Source organism: Anser anser (assembly GCF_964211835.1).
Source record: "Anser anser genome assembly, chromosome: 1".
NCBI lineage: Eukaryota > Metazoa > Chordata > Aves > Anseriformes > Anatidae > Anser > Anser anser.
In genome coordinates, this window is record NC_139720.1 from 114,356,933 (window position 1) to 114,378,632 (window position 21,700).

The 21,700-nt window shown below is 41.4% G+C and overlaps 1 protein-coding gene across 2 annotated transcripts in view; it reads right to left on the reverse strand.

The window, feature by feature from the left end:
- CLDN14 (claudin 14) overlaps positions 1-13,884 on the reverse strand; it is a 29,605-nt gene extending 15,721 nt beyond the window's left edge. Inside the window, exons 1-2 of one of the 2 annotated variants that reach the window (XM_083820001.1) lie at positions 13,530-13,884; positions 10,146-10,258 (exon numbers count right to left, since the gene is read on the reverse strand). The gene's annotated coding sequence lies outside the window, so the exon portion shown is untranslated. The remainder of the gene's footprint in view (positions 1-10,145; positions 10,259-13,529) is intronic. The other variant, XM_083820002.1, reaches the window with a different exon arrangement.
- Between the last annotated feature and the right edge of the window lie 7,816 nt (positions 13,885-21,700).

A 21,700-nucleotide genomic window follows, 5' to 3' on the forward strand; every position in this document is an offset into this window, starting at 1 on the left:
AAAATCTGCAAGGGGAATGGCGGTGTCCAGGATTGTCCTGTCCCTGCTCTCCCTCACTGCTGGCCTTACTTCAGGAATCTGCTCCCAAGGGAGGAAGAGAAACCTGCCGTGGTGCTCCAGGTGCCCTGGGGCTGGCTAGCCACATGCCTGGGGCTGTTACAATGTGGTTGCCCTGCTATTACTACTGCTATTATAATGGCAAACCGAATCCTTGCATAACGACTGAAGGATTTGACCATTACAGCAATGGCATTAATATTGCCTTACTATTATTATTTCTGGTCTCTTACTACCATTTCCCATGTCGCATAATTCCAATATGCTTTTCAGAGGCAGCCACGTCTTCCAAGGTCTTTGTTAGTGCCCGCTACAGAGATGGGAAAAGCCACACGATAGTCTGCCAGAGCCTAACACAGCAATTAACCTGCTGGTCCTTCCTTGATGCGGTGGTTCATGATGATGAAAGCTCCAGACCTGCCGGCTCCAAGGAGTTACTTTTACTGTATCAACTTTTCATGTGTAATAAAAAGTATAGCCACATGAGAAAATGAACTTATCTATGTACCCCCAGGTTTCAGAGAGCAAAAGGCTGCTAAACCAAGCAATGTGATTAGGAAAAATAAGGAAATGAAATCACTTAATGGGAATGTGCAGTGCATAGAAGGAATCAATAAATAGTTCCCAGGAGTTACCAAGGGCTGTTTTAATGCTTTTTGGACCTAAACTATCTAATCCCTACCCTTTCTGTTTTATTTGTCCTCCGTTCTATCACATATCACTGGAATATCATGCATCCTGTGAAGATCACAACAGCTGCTTGGTCCCGGGACTCAAGGTACAGTGACAGGGTCAAACTCTCTTTATGTTATGTATCAGATTCTCCATGAGAACTCTCTCTCTCTAGAACTGCTTTAAAGCCTTTCTGAGGATACGGATATGAGCCCGTTTCCACATGCACCAAACTGTCTTCCTTTTGCTGAGGCTTAATGCATGCTGTGGAATAATCATCCCCTGGATTTGGCCAGTAGCAATAGTTCATCTGAACACTGATAGATAAAGCAGTGCAGTGTGTTGTGCTGTATGGCTGATAAATCATTTTGCAAAGCGCTTACTGCAAAAGAGGAGGAAATTAAAGCCTGCAGGCCTCTCGGTGACATCTGGGTAGCTTCTCTGTGACTAACATCACAAGTTGTCCCTAGATGTTTTCTGACTTACCTACCTGTTTTTGTTGGGTTTTGTTTGTTTTCCACTGTACAAATGGGACAAATGGATGGAGGCAGAAAACTCTGAGTACTGTATTCAGCACCCATTGAAGGTACCATTCACTTGAATGAGTCCTGGACCAAGATTTTAGTTCTGGATGCTGGGAAATTATTTCCTTGTCACTGTTCACAACAATAAGCTTTCAGAGGATATGACTGCAAGGGTGATAAACTGGGTGATCACTCAGCTGGTGATCAACTCAGAGAGTAACAAATGAATGACAAAAATTGGGTTAACAGATGATTTTAATTCAAGTTACTGTTAAGCAACATTAATTTGCAGCCTTTTTTTTGTTTGGTGATGTCTACCTGAGCAGAGGAATGTATGCCAGACTCCAGCAGTGCACATAACTCATGGTTCTGAACACCTATCACAGAGTCATTGCACCATCTTAGTTTTTCCCCTTTACAATACCTTATATTCAGCCAGGAGGATAGTCTATCTGCTGGTCTTTATCATCGCTGGAGAAAGCCCTAGTGATGTGGGTGAAAGTCTGGCTTGCTTCAGTGGAAGTTGAGCCATGGTAAGGAAAACTGAGGAGGACTACAGGATTTGCCTCATTCTCCCAAAGATCAAAAGAGATATCTGTGAGATGGACAAAGTTTTAGCAAACTTAGAAAACTGTAAAAACACTACTTAATTTTAACCAACCTGGATTTTGAAATCAAGGTATCCCTTCACCTAGTAATTCTGTGTGCCATCAACATGTCCAGTGACAAGATCACACCAAATCCTATGACTGAACCATTCTAATTTGGGAGAATTTGGCTATGGTTTAAATCCAGGTTACAGCTTAAGTGTGTATCTCAATATACAGATGCCCGTTTGTGCAAGTTTTTCTCATTCTTTGACTCACAAAATGTATTTTACATATCAATATAGAAAAAATTGCATCATGTTAGATCAAAGATTCATCCAATCCTGTAGACTATCCCCAAAGTGCAAATAGCTGAGGTTTAGGAAGGAGAGTAAAAACAGGAAAAGCATGTAACATTTATTTTCCAGAATACTCTCCCTGTCTCCAACAAGCTGATGATCACAGACCTCTTGACCCTGAAATATTATCTTAGTGTTTCACCTTAATGACTTTTTCTTTCACTGTTTCATCCAATTACTTTTTCAATGTGTGCAGAGGTTTAATATTTACTGTCCCGTGGCAGAGGATAAAGAATATTCTTTTATTATTTTTTATTTTTTAGTTTTAAACCTGCTATATCCTTGTTTTGTTGAATGTCCCTTTCTTCCTGTATTAGAACAGTTATTCCCTATTTAACTTCTCCATGCCACTCATGATTTTGTAACATAAATGCAACTGTGAGGGCAATCCAAATCCACACAGTTCAGATCTACATGATACCAGAAGATATAAAATGGCTTGATTCTTCATAGTAAAGCCACATTTCCACCTATTTCCATTTTCTACTATTTTCCACCCATGCAACCTGCAGTTCTCAGCATAATAAAACATAACAAGCAAGACTTCTTGGCAAGTGGAGGCAAGTTATTTAATGCCTGTTGAGAATCTGTCCCCGTATGTTTAATAAATGCTTTCATTCAATAAATGTATACTCAGCTTTAAGAAACATGGAAACTACAGTTTTTTGCATCAAGTGCCAAGATAATAATAATCTGGCAAGTAACTGTTTACTCAAAGTAGTAAAAGGCCAGTGAAGCCAAGACTTGCTGTTACCACTGTAATAATAAATATTTGCTGGTGACCACCAGTCTTCAGTGAAAATTTCAGGTGCCTCTGGTATTTTTCAATTTTTGCTAAGTACCAAGTGACTCGGGGTCCAGCTCTGCTGCTCTTTCTCATACTGAGTTTTATCTGATGGCAAATTAGCCTCAAAAGACTTGAGTGAAAGCAAAATACAACTCATGCTGTAGAACAGCAGCAGAATCTGATCCTGTGTTGCTGGTCTCTAAGTGATTTTTGAGTAGCTGGCACCAGGGCTATACATACATCTTTAAAATACTGGAGGTCTGGGTTTATTACCAAACATTGTTTTAAAAAAGACGTATGCTATTTCTATTACATACTGTTTGTAAAAACTATGTATTCTTAGACTGGATACTGCAGCTTCTGAAACAAAAGGTAAATGACAAATTCAGACTTCTGGAATTGTGGTACTTCCACCGAAACCTCACTGGGCACATCTGTATATATCACCATTGAATTATTACTGTTCTACTAAACTGCAAGTTATTTTCTCTTACACCCAATAGTCTGGAGGAAAAAAAAAAAAAAAAAAGAAGTCCTTATTGACAACCAGTGATACTGGGAAAAAATTAAATCAATAAAATGAAAAAAATGATCTGACATTAATTATGGTTGTAAGGCTTGCTTCTGGACACACCACAAAAATAATCTGTATTTCAGAGCTCTGTTACTATATTGCTCTATTTCATTCATAGAACAATCCATTTTGGCCCTGGGAGTACCAGATGCAGAAATCACTTTAGGAAAAAAAATGACAAAACAAAACAAAACAAAAAAACACCAAAAATATGCTAAAAGCAAAACCCAAGGAGGACTTTACTTGAGTGGGTTTTCATTACCATGGAGCTCATTCTCAGAGAGGATCTGTAGAGAGAGGCACATCTGTGAGAGGGTAAAACAAACTTCTTGCCCCTGGATGTCTTCAGGACACAGATATCTGTCACAAACCCAAAGAGAGTCCAATAGAGAAAGTGTTATACCCTCTACCACTGTAAATCACAATAGATCAACAGCATGGTGCCATTTTTTTCCAGCTAAACTGGAAGCAAGGCTCAGGCTCACTGCCTAACAGGCACCATCACTCCTAAGCTGTTGACCACCTGCTGAGGTTGATGGGACCACAGGGCACTTGGCACTTTGTGGGTTCCTGGTCCTCAAGAAGAGACCATTCTCTTTCCCTCTCTGCACAGGTAGGAGCAATTGCAAAACTCCAGGAAGCCCCCTGGTCCCACAAGCCTGCAAGTGAGAGTGGTCCCCCACCATGCTGGTCATACCTTGTTGGGCCTTTTCCTTCTCAGGTGCAGCAAGCGGGCTCTGTCAGAGCACTGAACATGTATCAACATCTTGATTTGGAAAGGAGGAGCATATTGAATTTATAATCGCTTGCTGAGTGACATGCAATTTGTAGCTTGCTTCCAAGTCCTCAGGCAAGTGGCAATAGGTCAGCAAAAGCTTTTACCATTGTTTGTTTTGGAATATAAAATCTTTAATGTTCTTCATTTTAAAATGATATTGTCAAATGAGTAGAAATAGGTTTCAATAGCTGCCATGTGGAAAGTAGCATACTAAATGTATGATACCTGACATGTCTGGGGGGCTCTCTGCCCCATGGTAAAAAGGTAGAGCCTGTGTAAGTCAGGCTGGGCACACAGGGTGAGTGAGCTACAGGGTATGGATCTGCTCCTCCAGGCCAACAAGAACTGATGCATATTTTCTGTAGGGGGATCCTTTTGTCTTCACCTCAGACAACACAATAATATTTACTTGCTACATGCCTACAGCCAGTTCTTGATCTCAAAGAGATTTGCAAAAGGTACGTAGTATGACCCTTTCTAAGTAAAAGGATAAACTGAGGTACAGAAATGTTTGGCCACACAAAGGTTTAGAAACAGTGTGTGTAGCAGATTCCCACATTTCCCATTTCCTTCTGAGACAATTTCTCCAGACTGAGCTTAGATCCCTTCTGGGAACATGTATTTAATCCCAGATCTCCTTAGACACACCCTACCAATAAATCTGCAGGACAGGTTCCCGTGATGTGGTCTCAAACATCAGCAAAGTTAGGTGACAGCAAGTCTTTGTACTGTGAGAGAGGCTGCCCAGTGCATTTTGAGAACTCATAGCTGCATCTTTCACTATGTGGAAAGCCTACCGAAAAAGAATTGCAGTAACAGAAAAATGTGGCCAAGACAGCATGCATTGCTCTTACAGGATGACTGGGATGACTGCAAAGTCAATAAGGGTGCATACAGCATATACAAATTTTACAGATATATATATATATATAAAAGGAAAACAAAACTACTCTTGTGACATCTTTAATATGTCTTTCCACCAAGAGCTCAGAATCAAAAATAACCAAGTCAATAATACTTGAACTAACACCTTCAAATTTCATTCTCTTCTAATACGCACAACACAGCTATGTACTAATTACCCTGCTCATTTGCATTTACTCTACATCATCTGTATTTTCAACGCAGCAGGTCTTCTGAACCCAGCAAAGGATGTGGTTTGAATCTCCCTCTGCCAGCACAAGCACTCAGCTGTTGATCGTCAGCGTGTTGATGATGAGATAGTCCATATTTAGTACGGTCTGAGCAAAAGGCCTTACAAAGTACCCTGAACCCTGTGCGCAATGGGAATGGCGCTAGAAACAGGCCAGATTTCAAATCCATTAGTACTGCCTTGCAGCAGCTCTTAGCTGTCTGAGTCATGACTGTTCCCATAAGTGTCAAAAGCCATATAAGGCTCATTTTGGAGAAAAACTGCCAACAGCAATTCGCAATCAGCAATGTGAAAAGCTGCTTAAATGTGATGTATTACCAAGGAATCGTGACATGCAGCCTATATCAGAGCTGGTAGGACCTTAGCCACAAGTGGGAAGTCTACATTGGTACCAGAAGGAAGCTGGCCGACGGGAGTGACACAACCCAGAGGAACAGATGCCCTTTCCACTATGGGGCAATCTGACCTGAGCTGCTGACCATATAAACCATCCCAGAGGTCTTGCAATAAAGGGACTCAAAGGAGTTCCTGAGCCTCTTGATCTTGTCTCACAAGGACCTTTAGCTGTGAAATTCTGCAGAGCCTCAGTGCTCTCCTCCTGTTTTGTTGGCTGTGTCAAACCATGAGCTGGGAGAACCGTACCACCATGAGTTATGGACCACCAATGTCCCAGCAGCCTTAGTCCCCCCTCTCTTCCACATCCTAGCAAGACTTTTTCTAGGTGTTTGTAGTCTGAAGAAAGTTGAAAACCAGATATAAGAAAATCTCTTCTGGGGAATAACTTGGGGAAAACACTTGACTGGGAGAGACCAAGAGGGTTGTTGGAGCTGTGGTCTCATCTCTGCTGGAAGGACTGGCCCTCCTGTGGCTAAGATGGATGTGGTCCTAAGGTTCCCATTGTTCTTTCTGTTTCAGGAAACCAAAATAACAACAAGAACACCTAATTTCTTCTGAAACTAGCCAGGAAATTGTGCCCCTTAGATTTGGATGTGGAACTTGGCTGAGCAAACTATGCTTTCATCACCTTCAAGTTAGACTATTGCAAGCAATACATTCTCGAGCTGGAGTTAACCACAAAAAGGCACTCAGAACCTGTAGCTGGTTCGTAAGACTTGTCTCCTGAGCCAGACATGCCAAAGAAAGCACTTCACACCAGTGCTCTGCACTCCCTCTGGGCTCCCAGTCCAGTTAAACAACTGGCTTCAGAGATCTTGTCTTTCAGCTGTAAAATCTTGAAATGGCACAGGCATGCCTCACAGTCCATCTTTCTTCCTTCTTCTTCTCACCATGATCAGTAGGGACAGCAGTTAACATTTTCTGAAGCACCAAAAGACATTTAGCAGCCTTTATCTTTTTACATAGCTGTGGCTTGAGCTCCTACATCTCCTGTGCATTTCTGAAAATTTTATACGTGTGAGGAGTCCAAGAGTCTAAAGTACACAGATCTTATATGCATGGGAAAGGCTGAGCCAATTGCTGAGTCCAGCTTCAAAAAGGGATGTGGTTTGATTAAAACGCAAGAACCAAGAATCCTATCGCCCCATGATATACTTGGCAGCAGAAGCCAGGTGATAGGCAATTTCACTGAGAAGAGCTACAGTAAGTGACGCCTTCCCCACCCTCCTAAAGTTAAGGCAAGGTGACAGGTTGTTGATTAGATTCTCCCTGGAGCTGACTCACAGTCCTATTTAGGAGGGTTCACTAGTTTATTTGGCTTCTTTGCTTCATGCTGAGAAAAAAAAAAAAAAAAGTCCTTTGCGTGTGGAAGTATCCCAGAAAACAGAGGGTAACTTTTTCCAAAACAGTTTAGTACTCTAAGAGCTACATCCTCTCCATAATAGTCCATACCACAAAATTAAACAGAAATATTCACAGTGCATGTCTCACTGTATATTTAAGCAGCAAATACTGCATAAAAACTCCCATACACACAACAAATTCTATTCTTAAATTTGAACTTCTTCTTTCTTCTTTCATTTTTCTGGAAAATAGACTGCAGAAGTTGTGAGTGAATACACATAGGCACTCAGCTCCTGATAGAAGAATTGATGAAGAGAAAATAAAACTCCTTGTAGGTGGGGATTGTAGAACTGAGACACAAAGCAAATAGAGAGAGAGTCGCTGGGATAAGGAATAATGAAAGCTGCTGTATGGGAGTGAAAAGGAAATGTGACAGACATACAGAGCCCTTTTCACAAGGGTGGAGGCCTGTCTGATGTTCCTGAAGCAGAGAGTCAGGGAAGAGGATGCACAGCAATGCAATGCAAAAGCTCAAGATGTGTGAAATGCATTTGGCCTGCAAAGATAGGCATCTCCGCTCTTCCTTTTTGTAATTGTTCACTATGTCACATCTCTTTTTGTCTCTCCCTAGGGGTCTTTTCATCATATAGCATGCTAAATTTGAAGCATCTTGAAAACCAATGGAGCCCCAAGTATCACTGTTGCCATGGCTCAAGCGAGATAAATTCAATTGATGACAGACTTCAAAATTAATAGGAAATGTTTCCAAGGTCCCCTCAGAAAGGTGTTTTGATTAGTCACTTCTATGAACTCAAAAAATAAGATTTTACCATCCCCAAAAGTGTCAAGAAAAAAGTAACAAATGCTGATCTCCCTTAAATAAAGCTAGTGTGGTAGAAAATATCAAACACAGCATATTTTTCCTGGTGTTTAACTAATGTCTTCTGATTGTACACAGTACCTTTCTCAGTAATGTGTGCAAAAAAATATTTCAAGAATCTTCCAGTAAGTGCTTTGGATTTAAGCAATTTATTTTTTTTATTTTTATTTTTAACTTCCTACAGCTTGTTTCGTATAAGCTGTAAGCTTTAGTTTATGAACAGATATTAAATAGATTGGACAATTCTGCTGTAGGAAGTTCAGCCCAAATACCAGCAGTTAGGTCTGTGTAGATGTGCCCAAGTTCTCACACAGACACTGAGGCAGAGTACGTCTTCTTGCTTTTTAAAAGAGCTTCCCCAAAGAACAACTACATCACAAAACTGACAACTGAAGAGTTTTTCTTTGAACACTGTACAGAGCTGGTGCAGCAAAAAGAACTTACAAAATTAAGTGAAACAGCAGCATATAGTTAATTCTCTCCTATAAATGCTACTCACTCAATGAGGATGAATCTCAGAATCTCACCTGGTGGAAAAAGGTGGGAATCGTGTCACTTCATAAAGAACATCACCTTGATTGCAATAACCAGGAGAGATTATCACAGTTGTAAGAAATGCCTCATAGCCTCATAAAAAAAAAAAAAAAAGTTGAGCTTAAGGCTGCAGTAGCCATATCATGCCATTGTGCATCTTTAAGGACTGTAGCAGGAACTGGAGTCTGATGGACACAGGCCAGTAGTAGGCAGTAGGAGTTGTTTGTCTTAAGTGAGGCTCCAGCAGCAGCTTTTTCTGAAGGCAGTGGAAAAGGTAGTGTTGCCTTCAGCATCTAATTTTCTTGTTCAGAACAATTTTGGAAAGCTCTGCTTCTCAATGCCTGGCATTTGTATTGCATCCAAAACAAGCCATAGGAAAGGGTAGTGGCCAGTTTGCTAGGATGCCTACCTCTCTGGCTGGCTTAATGGATAGCTAAAGGATAATGTTCCATAATTCTGGGTTAAATGTGACTATTAGAAATGTGATGTTTGATGTTGAGCAATTGAAATGGAGGCTTCTAGGCTTTGCTTCATAAACACCTTATTCTAGCAGCTCATAAGCAGTGCTAATAAGGGTATCTTTACAAGAATGCTAAAACTCATAGCCTGGGATTGAATTCATGTCCTCAAACACAGTAAGTGGATCCTCCTATATAATAAGGACTTTTACAAATCACCTTCTTCCTCATGGGAAAAGGAGGAACATGAGAAACCCCTTAACTACCACCACTACTAAGCACACACTTCAGTTTGCTTTCCAACAGGAAAGGATTTAGGGATCTGCCTTTTCTTTTGCGCAAATTAATTATCGGCTCCTTTATCTTTAAGCAAACTTAGAATAGACCCGAGGAGAACTACAAAAATATTATACTGCAAAGGCAATATTGACATAATTTTTAAAGCTGTAAAAGTCAGGCAACATGAAATGAAGGTTGAAAAGCTGTCTTTACCCCATCAGTCAGACACAGGGATTTATGGCAACACCTAGTGCCTGCAAAAGGAGGGGTTGGGAATAATAGATTTCACCCAAGCTCGTGGTGTGTTATATTTTGTGGGATGAACAGAAATAGTGGTTTTTGTTTTATTTCCCCTTACTTTTTTTTTTTTGAGGCCAACAGCAAAAAGAATAAAAGACTTCTGTGCAGGATATGAGTGGTTCAAGTCTTTTTCCTCTTGGACCCTTTATCCTTTATGTAATGATAGCCAACTGAACACTTCCATTTTCATTGTGTTTGTGAATAACATTAGCCACATGCCCTTCATATCAATACATTGATTTTATTCATGTGCATGAATAAGTATGCTGAAGAACAAATGTTCCTTTTCTTCAAAATTTAATGCAATGTTAAAAATTTGTTACCAAACAGAAAACATCAAGATTTGCAGCAGGTATTTTTCTCCCACACCAAGAATTTCAATAGTTAAAAATTACAGGAGGATTAGATGCAATACAAGGGGCACCAGAAATGCAGTTAAAACATTGCAAACTTTGTTACAGACCTTACACCCTTGGAAGGGTTAGAGTCCAGGCTACAAGCAGGGAAAGAGCAGTGCTGAACTTGCTTGGGTTGTTCCACTGGAGAGGAGAGCCCCAGCTCTGCCTAATTAGGAATCTAAATGCAAAGAGAGTGGTGAGAAGCTGGGTGAGACTCATCTGTCTAAAACTGGGGGAGGGAGGGCTAGCAGAGGGAGAGTATAGCGCGGTGTGAAAAATTATACCATTTTATTCACTTATCCTTGTGAGGACTTGCTTAAACTGGGAGTGCAGAAGTTCCCCAGTCTGCCAGCTGTGCCTTCCTTAACTGAGCGTAACCAAGCTGCTTTGTAGCTGGAGGGAAAGCTTATGTGAGTATGGGTTTGGTTCTCAGGTCCTTTTATGCTGGGCAAGGTTTGCTTTTTGTTCTTCCCAGAAGAACCTGAAACAGATTTAGTGTTTTGTTGTTGTTGTTTTGTTTATTTTGCTTGTTTGTTTGTTTTGTGAGTAGTACTATGTGGTAGTTCTGTTTCTTGGGATGCTGAGGGCCTTTTGAGTGACTGGTGTATACATTTGCACCCCTGTTCAGCTCCAATCTCCCTTTGCCTTTCTTGTGTGGCTCCAGGTGGCCTGCTATGAAGGTGGGTTTCTGCACATCTCGGGACCCCCTGTCTCCCAGGATGGTCCCAGTCCTCACAGTACAGAGGGCACCTGCCATGTAACAGGTGAGCAGAGATTACCTATATTTTCTTAAGAAGTGGGCCCAAAAGACTTGTTTCCTGTGGAGGTGAGAGCATCCCTGTGGTATCTCTGTGCTGTTTAATAAATGCGGTGTTGCTGCTGCCTTTCTTGCATTGAAAGTGCTCACAGGGAGAGTTTTTCTCTGCCTAGCTGCTTGTTTTCATAACATACGTAGCAACCTAATGTCTCAGAAGCTTCTGGTCTCTCAGATCTGTTTGAAATTGGCTGATTTCAAACATGGTCTCTGCATTGCTCTGCATTGCTGTTATGGGAGAAGTAACATGCAGGTCATATCTTTATACTAAAAAATAGTCTAACAGACCAATATTGTAGTAGGCAAAAGCAGCCTTATTGATGACATATGCTATTTCAATGAAATAATTATGTATATGAGTCAGAAACTGAGATGCCTTTGCGTACTGACTTTCTTTAAGGATTGAGGACTTTTGTTGTGAAGAAAGTTCAGCTATTTTTCGAAAAATAAATGTAGTAAGGCTTACTTACTTATATTTCGTTTGCCTCTGATACAAAATCATTAGAGTAGTCTCTCCCTCCCATGGAAACAAAATAGCATCATAAAAGCCAGTTTTACAATTTTCATCCCGTATCTAAATCCTCCCTCATCCTGCTTGCTTCTTATATGAGACTTTTTGCTTGACTTTTTATACAGTACACATTATAACTCTCTAGCACTCTCTCACAAACAAGCACCCCACACCTGTGCATGGATTTTCTTCTGGACAGGAAAAATGGAAACTTCTCCTCACAGAGAAGAGCTTGTGCACCTCTTGTTGTGCTACCACCACTCTGAGCTGCATCACTGCAGAGATGCAGGCAGGGAGCTGAGCAATGTGCACCACCAAGATGTTAGACTGAGCAGACTGCACTGGCAGAGAGCTGGGAAAATAGGATGAGGTTCAGGTTACTGCACCAGCACTTCTCTTAAGCAAAAATGTAGGCCACTGGATCTTAATCAGGTGGATGTCCCTGCTCCCCTTCACTGGCTTATGTACTAACTGTGGAGAGGTAGGCATTTTTTTGGTGGCTTGGGGGTGTGAATTTAATATCCTCACTTCTTGAGTTCCCTTGCTAATTACAGCTCACTTCATCACTCTGTATTGGAAAAGTTTTGCCCTAAGAGTTAAAAAAGAGTAGGAAAATCTATCACAAGACAAGTACAAACCAAAGCTGCAGAAGTAGCAGACTTACAGCACCTGCTTCTGCACTCTGAGAATTAATAAGTTCTTGGGTTTTATTACAACATGGCTCTATTTAGGCTAGTGTTTGGCAAAGAAATGTTCAATATATATATTCAGGAGTGTGTGAACCACTTTTCTGGCTCCTTTCAAATAGCTTTTGCTAGCTAGAACTGCCTGCACACATCCAAAACCTGAGGAGGCTCCATGGACATTTGGCAACATATGATATGAAGTGAACAAGAACATGTGCTCCAAAAACGGTGGTTCATAAATAAAAAATGTAAATATTATGTGACAACTGCTGCAAAATGAAATGTTGCACTTCTGTGCATCTGTATCCTGATTTTCATTTTGATGTAGGGGACAGTGTCTTCCTTCCTTCCTTCCTTCCTTCCTTCCTTCCTTCCTTCCTTCCTTCCTTCCTTCCTTCCTTCCTTTCGTTCTTTCTTTCTTTTCTTTCTTTCTTTTCTTTCTTTCTTTCTTTTCTTTCTTTCTTTCTTTTCTTTCTTTCTTTTCTTTCTTTCTTTCTTTCTTTCTTTCTTTCTTTCTTTCTTTCTTTCTTTCTTTCTTTCTTTTCTTTCTTTTCTTTCTCTTTCTTTCTTTCTTTTTCTTTCTCTTTCTTTCCTTCCTTCCTTCCTTCCTTCCTTCCTTCCTTCCTTCCTTCCTTCCTTCCTTCCTTCCTTCTTTCCTTCCTTCCTTCCTTCCTTCCTTCCTTCTTTCCTTCTTTCCTTCTTTTTCTTTCTTTCTTTCTTTCTTTCTTTCTTTCTTTCTTTCTTTCTTTCTTTCTTTCTTTCTTTCTTTCTTTCTTTCCGTCTCTCTCTCTCTCTCTCTCTCTCTCTCTCTCTTTTTTCCTTTAAAAAAATCTGAGCCTTTCACAGCTGGACCTAAACTTCTGCATAAACTTTTGATGTTGACTTCTGCAGTCAGGGAGGATAAGCTGTCTAGAAGCAACAGTAAGGTATCAAAAGATTTCATCTGCTGGTGGTATTTGGTTACAAACAACAGGAACAACAGCAAACAGTTAAAACAGCCTCTGTGTGTTCAGAGCAAGCTGGAATAGAACCTGCTTTCCTTAAGTGTAAATAAAATGTCCTAAAATCCCTCTCCCTTCTTCCCTGAAATCTCATACCTTCTAAAAACACGATGTTGCCCAAACTTTGTTTCCATTTATTAATAGCTTGGAAAGGGGAGCAATCTTCATTTGGAACATCACTAAATAAACATATTACTTGTATAAACTCAGCTGGTGTAGGAAGCAGATTTTTTTTAAATTCCTGACTGATAAAAAAACAAAACAAAGAACTGACAGATACATAGGTTAAGCTTATATATTTCATTCTATAAATAATAGGTTTTGTATGTCTTGCTTAGGAAAGCACAACAAGCAGGCTTTGTTACCCATTCTCTCTCTCATACACACGTTTCAATAGGAAAGACAAGAAGTGCCTGTTTCCCACCGCAGTGACTTACGCTCTCTGTACGGCTCTCTGACATCCCGGCAACTTGCCCCTGCACTCTTCAGAAACCTCAGTGCAGAAGCTCATGGTGATAATCCCTGGTGGGCTACAAGTGCTAAAGGGTAATACCATCACACACTTGATTAGAGCTGACACGTACTGAGTAGCGCGGGGAAGTGGCATAGCCCCTCCACAAAGCCAGGCGCAGCGAGTGACACGCTGCTCGCCCAGCAGGGCTGTCCTGCTCTATGCTAAGTGACAAGCTGATCTGCTGCCGGTCGGGTGGCTTCTTACAGTGCTCTTTCATTTCACTTTCATATTGCCTGACGTGGATTGCTGGGAGACGCTGCAGAGGACAAACCCAACAACTAGCAGAGGGTAGTGTTCAAGAAGACCTTGAAAGGAGGAATTAGAAACACATCTTCCCACATGTAAATGCTGTAGACAGATCTTTTGCCTAGGAGGAGTCTCATGTCAGTAACCAGCTGGTAGTACATGACCCAAGCTGCCTAAATCTGTCATGGGAGGAGAGGTGTCAGAAAACAGAGCGTGCCTCACTGCTCGGTGGAGAACGCGGTGCTGGGATGGGAGCGTTGAGTCCAGCCGACTATTTACAGTCTCCTAGAGACAAGGAGCCTGCAAGTTTTGGTGGTGGTCACAGAGATGGAAACAGCAGTGCAGCTGGCCAAGCCTGGCTAATATGGGATCCCTTCAGTGTAATACACTGCATTAACTCCCTTTTTTTTTTTGTACAGCAGTATGCTTTACAGTGCGAGAGCTTGGCATTCAGTGTCAGGGTGGGTAACTGGTTTTCCTATCTCACTCCCCCTCAAATCCAACCCCAGAGTTGTTTTTTTGTTTGTTTGTTTGTTTGTTTTTCATTAATTGATTTGTTTGTTTGCTTTTTTTTCATATAAACTTGGAGGGAAGTAGCGAAACTGAGGAGTAAAGTCATATTAAGAGTCTGGAAGTGAAAGCATTTTGCCTCTATTTTTTCCTTGTACCTTTCTCTTGCTACATTCTCCTACGGGAAGCCACTTCCCTTTGCAGGAAGGTATGCTGAGTTGGCTTCAGCCTCTGGAGATATCTTTTCCCTCTTAGACCCCATAAGAGACTTGTCAGCTGCACCTATGGATCTATGTCCAGAGTATAGCTGGGACAAGGAAGAGAAGCATCTTTCCTGCTGTTAATGCCAGAGCTCTTTCAGAAACAGTATACCCTGGGCAAGTCTAAATATTCTTCTCCATCTGTCTTGGTGTTTTGCAAGCTGGATGTGATAGGGATGGGGTGGGAGGAGATGAAAAGCTGCAAAATAATTTGGTAGTATAGGGGAATCCTCCTTGCTGGGGAGCTGCTTCTGCTGAAAACTGTGGTGGAGGTCAATCCCACATCTGTGCTTAAAAAACACTACGGGTATAGTGATGAAGGTCCTTGAGGAATACAGGTTTTCTTTTCTTCTAACACCTAATTTTATTAAATATATACTTTTAGTGGGAGAAGGCAAAATGGCCTGTGTTGTAGGATCAGACCCTGGTGAACACAACAGCTCTCAGCCCCGGAAGAGGTGGAAAGCTCCCAGGAGCTGTGGTTGCTTGTAGACAGGGGTAGCACTTCCCTCGTCAGCTACCATTTTGTCTCCTCTACAAAATGAGAACTGCACTTTCCCTTTGCATATGGAATACCTGGCAATTTTTGCTTACGGAGGCTTGAAAGGTCAACGGGTGAGGAGGGGAAGCTCAATGAGAATTTCATCTGGCCTCACAACGATGTGAAGATGGCGATGGATGCTCCGCTGTCAGGCAGCGAGGCACTGCCGAGTGTCTAGGGGCAGACTTCAAGACCCCCTTCTGGACAACTGGTGGTTGAAAACGAGTGGCCTGTGAGGAGGCACTTCTTTGCACTTCTGGGGTCGTAGCAAGCAGGGAAGACGGCCCGGTACTTCCTGAAACACCCACTAGATGTCAGTGTGCTCTGCGGGTTCAGGAGGCAGCGGCCGGGGCTGCGGGGTGGGTGCGTGGGGCCGGGGGCTTGTCGGTCTCCCTGGGGAAAAGGGGGCTGAAGTCGTAGGGTGCCCCGGGGTCCTCTGTGCTGGAAACCTGTGTGTTTGCTGCCAGTCATCATCAGGCGTGTATTAAATAACTTATCCAATATTCTTCTCGAGTACGGGGCTATAAATTTTCTCTCTGTTTTGTGGATGCCGTCACCAGTCCGGGTCTTTTAGGAAGCGCCAAGTCTGCCAAAAGCAGATCTGTTTATTAGCCTTTAAGCTCCCTGTCCCTGCCTCCCCGGAAAGGTTTTGGCCTGATGCGTTTGGTTCACATCATTCCAGAGAGACGAGCCGGCCCAGCATTGAATCCAGATGTGGGTTCAGAGTCACCCTGCCTCTCCCTCTGTGATCACAGCTGTTGGGGCTTTCCTGAGCCCATGTTCTGGGCCTATCTCAATCGCAGACATTTCACTCTTGATTTATTTAAAAAATAAAAAATAAAAATCCCACTGCCACTATATCATCACATCTTGGCATATCTATAAAAAATGTACTTGTCATATTGTTTCAAGGGACTGTCTCTTGCAAAGAATATTAATATTCCTGAGGTTTAGTGTTTACGAAGAAAATCTGGAACAAACCATTGTAGGTGATGAGGCAACAGAATGCCTCTTTCAGATGTTTGATTTACATCTGAACCATAAGTTTGGCAAAGCCTTCACAAAGCCTGAACAAGCAGGTCAGGTATTTGAGCGTTCATCTATTTCATTTATTCTGTGTTGGGTGTACAGGGCTAACATGAGATTTCTTTTATTTTTTTTTTTTTTAAGGCAAGCACAGTGCTGTTCAATGTAAAGCAGATTAGAGAACGTAAATTAAAGCTGAAATGCAGCAGGGAACCCAACAACAGCTTTTATGAGGGAAAGCCAGATATCCTCCCTATTGATCTCATCATTACGTAAAACAATATTAAGAACAAGAATTCCTAGCTGACTAGTCTTACCGAGCTGTGGAAGGGTCTCCCCACGGCGATACAAGAGGCCCCACTGCTTGACTCACAGAGTAATGCAACACACAAATCATTAACAAACTTGGGGAGCAGTTCTCAGTTGGCAGAGGATAGTCCAGATGATCTAGATGATTTTTACTGTTTTTATAGCTCTAAATCTGAATTGAAAAGCTTTCTATTTCAGCTACAGCAGAGGTATATGAACAACTGTTTCTAGAAACACAATTTACTGTACTCTAAAGCGTATGAGACATTACGAAATAATTCCTTAACTTCTCATTGAAACCTCTTCCTTTCATGAGGCAAGGAAACCTTCTTCTGCTTGTCATGAGTCTGGTATGTTCTTTTTTTTTTTTTTTTTTTTAATTCTGAAATCCTTTGTACATGTGTGTATTAGCCACAGCAATGCACAGCTGTAGGACTGTACAACTCATACTGTTCTGTTTCTTGTTCTTATCATTGCTGTGCCATGATTTTCCTTTGAGGAAGATTTTCTTACTGGGGGATCCTATCAACTATATAGGGTACAGATGTTGTCTTAAGTATCTGTGAAACAGCAGATATTAGCATAGTTATGAGTAATTATAACAATACGTCATAATTGTTAGCAAGAGTTGACCAAGTCATTCAGGAGAAAGTGCAGGAGCATTCTCGACTGTGTGAAAGGATTGATGCTTTTGTGACCCAGGGCAAACAGTCTGCTCAGACTCACTAAATGCTGGTAAGTGGCGATAGCATTGAGCCCCAAGCTCGGCTGACTTCTCATGAACTGTCCTTGGGTTGCTGCCAAAATGAAATTTTCTGCTTCTGAACACCAATTACTATCATTGCCAAGAATGGAGGTCAAAATGTAAAATGGTGAAATTTCATGGCCATTTGGAGTGCCAAGTCAGTCAGTGATGGGGCTGCTCAGGAAAGCTACTGGAGGGCAGTGGCTGTCATAATGGCTGAAACCACCAAAAATGTGGATTCTAGGTCAGAAGAAATGTTATTCAAAAGTCTTTGGTCTGAGTCTTTGACTGGAGGACTTCTTAGAGGAAGCAGTCTTCTGAAGGAACACAGACATTGCACAAGAGCAGTAGTTTCCCATCATGCATTCAGTTTTTCTATTTTCAATCTTGGTGATGGCCCATGGAAGTGGAAATCAGAGGAAACCAAGTGGTTTGCAGTGGGATTTGTTGCCTGAAGACCATAGCTGGAAGAGAGGGCTGTTCCTCCTCACTGGGTTGCACCTTATCAGAAATGCTCAGGTTGAATGCCAGCTGAGCCACTGTGCCACCTGCGCCTGTGGAATTTGGGAAGGGAGAGGGCACATGCACACGGAAACAACTGCTCTTAAAAATCTCTGAAGCAACTGCGTATAAGAGAGACATACGATGTGTTGAATGCCATCAGAAGTAAAGAGGTGAGATCTTACCTGTGAGCTCTGTTCTCAGATGTTCACACAGTACCTAAATCCCAGTGAGGAGCCAAGAGTTTTTTATTTCCCCATGGCTTTTCCACTCTGATTTAGAGCTCCTTACTTTGAAAAGGAAAGCCAATGCATCACAACTAACCTCAATTCATGCTCTGCCAAAATGCTCCTTGAAATGACCATACCACACTATATTAGAAAGGACATATTTGACAAGCCTTGTTCAGCACCCTGTTTTAGTCTGCTCTTGTCAAACACAATTTTGGTTAGTTCAAGAAGATTTCAAAAATCTTTGCTTACATGAGTCCCAGGTAAAGAACCCTGATCTTGGTGCATGCACAGAACTCAAAGACAAGGATTTGGGTTTGTTTCTTTTTTTGTTTCTTTTTTTTTTTTTTTCTTTTTGTTTAGTACTGTAGCCAGCTATAAGGCAGGCAAGCTCAGTGAGGTTTCTAGCACAAAGCTAACATGGTTTGAACCTTCAGATAACAGGGAATGGAAACAGATCCATTCACTTTGAGACAGCAACTTTAAAATATCCAAATAATCTTCACTGATGTCTGTTGATCAAGGTAATTTTTCTAAAACTCCTTCCAAATCCTTTTTTTTTCCTATTAGCTCCAAACATTACTAGTAAATAAGCTCTTAATTTCACCTCTGATATATTTGATTAATTAGCTTGTTATTAATACACAGCTACTTTTAAGTAGGTAAGTAAAAGAGAAGGGCTTTGTAACATGAAAACAAAAGGAAAGACATCATTCTGCTAATTAGATGAATGAATCCATTTTTCTGTGATACTTGCTAATGTCTCATCTTTGTATGTCCTTTCAGACCCCTGGTTTGTTGCAGACTGGATCACCTTTTCCACCAAACAGTACTTAACCTTTTGTAGAACCCCTTTGGGGTATTGCTTAAGCCCTTATATTCCACCTACACGTAACAAGCTCTCAACATTTTGTTACCAGATGTATTTCATTGCAAAAAAAAAAAAAAGGATTTTATAACATACCATTAGTGGCCTGCGACTACATCTGTCCTTGGCCCTGCTGCATTGTCACTGCCATATGGGGGACAGCAGTCCTACTAGCTGAAGCTGGTCAGATACTTGAAATAAATTTCTAAACCAGAAAAGGCTGAACTCTTCTAGGTTTCAGAATAAGAAGAGGAAAACCTTGCCTAGGTTTCCCCTATGACATTTATTTACTTATTGGTATCAGAGATGAAGAGGGAGAAGAAGTCTTTTGAAAACAAAACTCTTCAATGAACATTTTCACAAAATGAGAGTGATATGAGGTTCCTTTGTCACATATGAAATGCCAAAAACACCGATTCTGCCATCTCTTCTTCTGCCCTCACTCTTGCAGCACAAGGAGCACTGTCTCTGCAGTTACAGTCTTCTCCTTGCTTGTGGTTTGTGTAAAGTACTTCCTTGTGGTTTGGGGGCTGGAAACAGCATCAGAAGGGAGTGGGGCAAAGCAGCTGCTGGGCTTCAGCAGTGTTCAAGTCCTGCAGAGGCTCCTGCAAAGCAGCTGCTGGGGAGTGTGGACAGTAGCTGTACCGCATCTGGGAGAGCATGTGGGTGGGAGGAGGCTGATCAGCAGCATGAGGAGGTGGCTTTTCATTCGGGAGACTACTGGCATGTGGCATCTCTGCTTCATTATCCATTGCCTTAATTTGCTCAGCATGAGCCCTTGTGCCCAATCTTGCATGCTTCAGGCATTTACTACTCCGGGAGGTAAATAGTGTTTGATATTTCTTCTTTTTTACCTTCCTGTGTTTGCTTTGCATAGGCACTTTTTCCCTGAGGAAAGGTTAGGGCTGTACATGGACATGTCCCCATTCAGTTACCGCATTCCTCTTAGGTTTAACTCCTAAAATGGTTTTCTCGTTGTGTATAGACCACTTGCTGCCGTGGAGTGCCTGTCACCCTGCTTATACCAGTGACATGGCTGACTGCACCGCAGGTCTCCTCTGGCTTACACATCCCGGTTTTCTTTTCCTAGAAATGGGGTGTGGGGCAGGCTGATGTATGCCTTGGTCCCACCTCGTCTGGGATGTGTAAAAGTCTAGCCAAGGAGCTCCTTGGATTTAGGACTTAGAAGCACTCCTAAGTCCTGCAGCTGAGAAAGGGCTGACATGAATCAGTCCAAAATCTGTTCTCAGCTGTGTGGTCTGATTCTCTCTGCTTGTGGAAAGCACTGAGAATCTTCTCTAAAAGACCTTGTGTGAAAGCTCCAAAATTTTTGTTGTGACAAGAGGCTGAAATGGAGAGATGCCCTTTACTAAAATGTCTCCTTTCTAAGAAAAGTCCATTTTCCTTTCCTGATAGGAGTAGACCATCAATGTCTTAAAAGCTGACTTGGATGAAAATATCTGTTTTTTCTATAGAACACAGTTTCTTCAATAAATGGCACTTCAAAGAGTGTGGGGGAATGTCATTTGTACCTGCACTGAACTGTATGCTAAGAATGACATTTATAAGTTCTAGGATGCAATATGGTTTTCCATAGTATGGTGCATATTTAGACACGTGGTAGCTGAGCCACACATTTCCCCCCTCCAAAAGAAGTGGTAAGCTATCTATTAGCAAAATAACTTTTACATCAACAGGAGTTGCATCAGTGCATCAAAAATGTGATGAAAGCTGTAGCTGAAGATCTCTCTCTCTCTCTCTTTTTTTTTTTTTTTAAATTAATTTTATTCCTTCACAGGTTATTTGAAAACTAAAGCCAAAGTTTCTGATTTACTTTCTGAACAGTGCCTGGTCAACCATATGTTATATTACCAGTGTCAGATGTCAAAGCATTTGTTAAGGTTGGCAGTGTCTGTTAAATACACAACTAGTAAAGCTATATCATCCAGAAACATGTTAGAATAAAGTTGGCACTGCTCTCAGTTTCGGTTCTAAGAAATGCAGCACTATAGTCTTCTATATTTTCTTAACAGATATGGATCTTGTTACAGATTATGATGAGGATTATGCAGAAGTCTCCTGTGTGAATAATTTTTAAGGCCAAAAAAAAAAATCAGCTCTTGTTTGGGTTATTCTCAAAGTTTATTGAATAATTTTGAAATGTAGTGTGGCAACTTTATCATCAGAGCAATCTTCCACAAATGGATAGAGGCACCTCTGTGAAAATCTAATGATATAATCATTGCATCAGTGTGTCCAAAACTGATAGTCATTTGTCTGCTTTCTGTGGATCATGTACAAAAGCTTGCCAGTCATATCAGTCTGCAAGCTTATGCAGAATGGCAAAGGTATACTGATGAGAAAGTAAGCAAGGGAGCAAGAGAAGCTCTGGAATTAGTCTTGTTGACTAGTAGAATCTAACTCATGCTTTTAGCCATCCATATGTTGATGGAGGAGAAATCACAAAAAGAAAGCACATCTTCTAGGACGTATAGCCAATAATCCTCACATTACATGCTGAAACTAAACCTGTTTTATTGTGATCCTAATCTGGGTCCACCACTTCCTCTTCTCGACGTTGTGTGCTGTGGGCACGTCTGTAAAAAGGAGGGCTTCCCACACTGACCAGGGGCCAGTATTACCACAAATGAAGACTGGGCATGCGCTTGAGCTGTATTAATCTGTTACCTCTACTTCTCCTATGTTGTTTTAAGTGTTGGAGCCTCAACCTAAGCAGCTATTCAGAATATTGGTGTAGTTTGAGCGTTCCTCAGGGGATTCCTTCTTTCACAAAGACCATATTACAAACATTAGATCTGTAATTACATACAAAATTAGATGCTGGGCCCAAAGCCTAT